General features: G+C 34.1%; 1 pseudogene; it reads left to right on the top strand.

Annotated features, from left to right (window-relative positions):
* Positions 1 to 5990, top strand: part of LOC107689542 (protein FAM46A-like) — a 25908-nt pseudogene extending 19918 nt beyond the window's left edge.
* The last annotated feature ends 218 nt before the right edge of the window (positions 5991 to 6208 follow it).

The raw sequence follows: 6208 nt of genomic DNA on the forward strand, positions 1-6208 counted from the left end.
CCCAATTGCTGGGTTTGTCCCTATTTTACCCAGCACTGGGTTGTATTTAACCCAGCATTTTTTAGAGTGTACTATAGGGAGGAACCGGTGTCGACACGCAGCTGTTTCTGCAACCACTTGAGTGGGCGACTCCAGCCAGAGCATATCAGCCGTGATTTAATGTCACTTTTTGCAGTCAGTGTCACTGTGCCTGAATAAAAGACGGCACATGCCTGTGTGTGTGTGTTTAATGGTTTAAAACATTAATTCTCTGGGGGAATGTGTAGTTTAATGACTTTTCCACTCATTCTGTGAGGGAAGCCACCTGTAATGAATGACATGCAGAGGAATTCCCAGATGTGTGTGTGTGTGTGTGTGTGTGTGTGTGTGTGTGTGTCTGGAAGTGTGAATCTCTGTTCCCATGGCAACAAGAACCAAACTGTTTCAGTGCTCACCCCTTGTCCAACTTTAGAACACTTGAAGTGGTTGCCAGGGTAACCGAGGAAAACAAATAAAACAAAGTAACAAACACAGATTAAACAACACCAAATCTCAAGTCAAGTTTAAAAAAACACTATGGGTTGCTAGCACTTTCTTACCCGATGAGCACTATGCCTGTCATTATGATTCTTTTTTCTTTTTAAGGTCAAGGTTCACAGGTGTTTGTTGACTTTTAGCTCATTGGTGTTAACCAAGACCAAATATGACTAAATAAACCAAGAGGGAAAATATAAGTCCAAGGGCTCCTGTTTAAACGTTTGACCTCAGTACCTCTGACTTGTGTTTTAAAGTCTAGTTCACTTTGGAGCTTATTCTGGCCAAGAACCACCAAATTCAACAGGAAGAGATTAGACCAAACACAGCTCCACAGATTTGTATTTATGTGCTGTTTAGGGATGTCTTTACTCGAGTTGTCTGTCACTACAGTGGTAACTATGTTTACTATAGTAAATCTTCATATAGACTACAGTACTTAACCCTATAAAGCCTACTGTATCACATTTGATATGCAAATTTCCTCTAAATGATCAACATGATCAAAACTTGAAAAATGAGATTACTATATGCCTTCTGTCGTCTGATTGATAGTTTGTGCTTTAATAGGTGAGCTTATTTGTATTGAATGTGCACTTTTATTATACTTACATTTTTTTTTTTAAAAGTACTTAAAAAATATATATATAATTACACATATTTAATCATATAATAGTGTTAAATGTAACCAACATTACATTATATTTTAGTTTATTGCTTGGCAGTACACTCAGCAGTACATTTTAACTGTATTTCGAAGACAATATAAGCAACTATGAAAAAACGTATAAAGATGCATTCAAGTCCTACTTAAAGGGTTAGTTCACCCAAAAATGAAAATTCTGTCATGTCGTTATTTTTTTTTGTTTTGCGCACAAAAAGTATTCTCGTAGCTTCGTATAATTGCGGAAGAACCACTGATGTCACATGGATTATTTTACAGATCTCCTTGCTACGTTTCTGGACGTGGGAGCATTTCAGTTGTGTTGCTGTCTATGGGAGGGTCAGACAGCTCTCAGATTCCATCAAAAATATCTTAAATTGTGTTCCGAAGATGAACGGAGGTCTTACGGGTTTGAAACGACATGAGGGTGAGTAATTCATGACAGAATTTTTTATTTTTGAGTGAAATAACCCTTTAAGTGGGTCAAAAAATTGCTCTTTAGTTAAAATAATTGCATTTACAGTAAATCAATAGTTCCCGAAATGGTTTGCTTACCAACAGTTTTTCAAAGTATTTTATTTTGTGTTCTGCAGAAGGAGGTCTGAAACAGCATAAGAGCGAGTAAAAGATTTCTGGGTGAACTATCCCTTTAAGTAAAGGTCAGCACTGATTTCAAAGCAGGCATAATCACCATGCCCTTTTAAAATGTTTTTTTTAATTTTTTTATTAAAAAAGTTATAAAATAAATAACTGAAAGAAAAATCTGCTTGCCAGATTTTATTTATTTATTTATTTTTAATTAGTGTCTTCATACTGTAGGTTGTGCATTGCGATATAAGTGATATTGCAAACCCTACCTTCAATGGCTCTGCATTTAAGAGCCCAGATTTATTACAGTATTACCACCCACAGAATATTTTTTATAGTACTGCGAATTATTCTTATGCATTGGCAGTTGTGATAAACTGAACTCTCTTCTGTCCCTGCTTGACAAAACAGCTTGATTTGTACCATTTATTAGACAATTATGAGCCTTTCAGTATTCAGTAGGTTGAGATAGGCTGTATGAATGTGGATTTATGTATACAGTTCACTCACATGTTTGTCATTTTGTTTCCTCTTGAATACAAGCAGTTCAGAAGCATGACAATCGGCCAACTGATTTCATGCTTATATGGAGTTACAGCCACACAGACAATCAAAACATACTCATATGCTTACTTTATATTATTAAATAGAGCGTTTTTGTGCATTCTAACCAACAAAATGTGCGGTTCAATATATAAAAAATGAAAATGAAATGAAAAACAGGCACAATTCAAATTAAATTTGAAATACAAAATGCATAACAGAAATAAAAGCGGATAGAGAAAATCTTTCAGACACACAGAAAAGCACAAAATATACACGAGTCTGCTCACTCTCAGTTAATGTTCTGAGCACTTCACAGCATATGTGAAACTGTGTACGTCTGAAGGACGGGGGACCCCTGTCTTTCCCAGCATCCTGTGTGCAGCTATCTAAACACAGTCTCTCTGAAAGCTCGTTCTGCGTGTCTCTCTTGGGCCCTATATGCAGCAAATGCCTTCTGAATATTAATAAGGCCTAATCTTACAGGGGCCCCTGAGCAGAAACTGAAGGAGTGAGAGACATGCGTGTCAGGATCGGCCACGGCTCACACTATCCAGTCAATCTAGAGCTGCTTAAGAACCATTTCTGCTACTTTCCTTTACCTTTACATCTAGCATTGTTTGAGCTCAAAATAATTGGGGGCGAAAATGACAATATTTGTAATCAAGTTCACCTAGATGTTTCTTCGTCCCTCCCACAAAAAATAATAAATCTCTCATTATTTCATTAAGTTAATTACGCGTCATTATGTTATTATGTAATGGGCATTTTGAGTAATAATGGTCACATTCACACCCTGTGGATCAGTGAATGTGTAGAGGTATTCAGTTAAAGTTGCAGTGTCTCAATTTCCATTCATTCATTGCCAAGTCAAGTCATGTTTATGTATGTAGTGCTTTTTACAATACAGATTGTTTCAAATCAGCTGTACAGTAATAAAGAGGAAAAAAAGAATTAGTCAGTGCTGCAATATTCTTCAGTTAGGAAACAATACATTTGGTTGTAATTACAAACTAAGCACACTTCTTTACACAACGCTAAATTATGAAACTGTATTATTTCCTGTAAAGCTGCTTTATAGTCTGAATTATATATATTATATGATATTATAATTTACACTGTAGTGTGTTATTAAATATTACATTTAAAGTTAATATATTTTACATTTACTAAATTGCTACTTATAAGTATTTTTCACATTTAAATACATGACATTCAGGTTTAAACAGAAATGACATATTTTAGTTTAGCATAAATGCTTGTCAGTGCATTCAGCAGTAACTTTAACCATATTTCAAAGACAATAGAAGTAATTATGATATTATATATAAAGATGTACTTGAGTCCTATGAAGAAAATTTCAGATAGCTGCATTTAATATAAATGTAAACTATAGCACAGTTTTATTTAATTGCGATTAACATGCAATTTAGTGTCTGAAAACATTCAGTTTGCACGTATATTCTTTTAAAAATAAATTATTTCCGTAATCTTTTTATAAGTATGCTGAAGTATATTTCTTTTTAAAAGGGTAGTTCAAATCAATTCGCTTACAGTATTCCATGTTCTAATTCAATTCAGCTAAATCACAGATAAACCTGCACACAGCTCCATTGTTTTTCATGTCAGTAATTGCTATTATTGCTGCATTGCATCCTGCTTTAGGTTCCTGTGACCGTACGGCAACATATGGCACTACAGAACTCAGATTTTTTGGCACGCAGACCAACAGCAAATCTGGAACCCATTCAGTTTTATTGTCACAAACCCACAAGGCCTTATTGGAGCAGACATTCTGATGACAGCTGGCATTCAGGTGCAAATATGTGATTGATTGACCGATGTGTCGTAAAAATGTATTTTGTCTGGAATACAAAACTCACAACAGACCAACTTTCTGATGAAGCTTTCAACCCCAGTCATTCTGTAACCCTTCGAATCCGGAGTCTTATGCAACAGAATTATGTAATTGTGGTTTGCTGGTATAAAGGGCTCAGTCATGTGATATGCACCTCTCTTCTGGAAATCTTCAGCAATGTCCGGTGATTCCAGCCTTGCACCCTCCAACCCATATTTAAACAGAGAGAAGAGAATAGACTTTTTTTTAGCGTACTGTTCTTTTTCATTTGAATATGTCATTTGCAGTGTTTCATGCTCTGAGTACACTGAAAAAGTGAAACAGGCATGTCATTTATTTGCATTTTTATATTGGTCCAATGATCTCTAGGTTAAACCTGTTTTGTTCAGTTTTTTTGTACATAGAAAATATCACATCACATTACAATAAATACTAATGTATTTGAAGTTGTCTTTATTTAGTAAGTACATTTAGTAAGTAAACAAAATGAATCATTGATTAAGAAATTGTTTTAGTTTTGTCACAAGAGAAAATTCTACTTTGATATTATAATTTAGCTTTTGTTTATGGTGAAATTAAATGGTAAAAAGCTAAGACAAACTATAATATTGACCTATATAAGTAATATTTTGGCTTAAGTCTTAAGAAAACAGATTTATTAAGTACAGTATGGTCTTTATATTAAAAAAAATAATTTTTATGAATGTTTTTTATCTTTGGGAAAATAAATATTCACATTAAATCTAAAATGTAGAGTTTGAACCAAACCATAAATGTAATCTGAGAGAGGAAAACAAACAAACAAAGTCTGTAACAAATTACAGTATTTTTTCAGTGTAGTTTGTTCCCTGTTTTCTTCTTTTTTTTTACTTTAAGTCAGCGTTTATAAAGCTGATTCATTTCAGCTGGTTGGTTTGTTTCATGACTTAGAACTCTTTATTGAAGAATATTTTGAAATACATGTGGAAGAAATGCCTATGAATAGTTGGTTTGGGAAAAATACTTTCAGAACCATGAATTTGAGAAAAACAAGTTTAAAATGCTGTAAAAAAAAATGCAGGCTATGACAAATAGCCTGTTCGACTTGTATGTTACCTCCTTGTTGTGAAATTCAGTTGTAAATGGGTGTCTTTATTCTGCTTGTCTTGCCACATCATATGTAAAGTATACTAGTAAATTAATCTGTAGATTATCTTGTGAGTGGCTAATATGTTGTCAATGTAAACAGGAACCCTGTTCACATGTTATTTTTGCATAAACTTGTCTGAGTTCAAGAACTGTGGCTCTCTTGAGTCCAGCAAGCCAATCAATTAGGGACGTCCAAAAGAAAATTGTGTTTGTCAACCATTTCATGGCTTCTTTGGATATGTTTACTTCACAACCACACTGTTTACCACACTGACTCATAATGATTGATGGTGATTATGCTTTTCCATCTGCCATCATTTATCACGGTAATAATCGAGATATCTGGACATCGCTCATGCACATACAAAAACTCACACGGGACTGAAGTGTAATCAGTGCTGTTTTCTATCATGCTCAATCCTGCATTGATATGACAGGAAATTATAAAGTTACAATTGCTCTATAAAACAATCTTGAAGACATTATTCAGGCATGGAGAGCGATAGATTGAGTTATGTCTGGGGATTTGGTGTAACTAACTTTATTTGTCCAATGCTGCTTCAGTAGATGAAGAAAATAATAATAATCAAATTATTCCCCTGACTGTTATTTTTGTACTTGGTTTTGAAATGTTGAAAGTTCAATTACCCTCATTTTCATTTACTTTAATACTACTTACAAAGCTTTAAATTTAATAAGCCCTGTCATAGATATCATAAGAGGCATTTCATTTTTTTTTCTAAGCCTATTTCTTCCCTCTTTCTTCTCTCTTTTACGAAGAAAAGTAGTCAATTGCTCTGAGGTCTAAAATGTTTTAGAAGAAATACAAATAGAAACAAATGAGACAGATAAAACAAATTGGCTTTTGAATGCAGACTTTGGTATCTTGGCAAATCTAAGCACAGCTTGAGACA

The sequence above is a fragment of the Sinocyclocheilus anshuiensis genome, unplaced genomic scaffold, assembly GCF_001515605.1.
Source record: "Sinocyclocheilus anshuiensis isolate Anshui unplaced genomic scaffold, SAMN03320099.WGS_v1.1 scaffold369, whole genome shotgun sequence".
In the NCBI taxonomy this organism is placed as follows: domain Eukaryota; kingdom Metazoa; phylum Chordata; class Actinopteri; order Cypriniformes; family Cyprinidae; genus Sinocyclocheilus; species Sinocyclocheilus anshuiensis.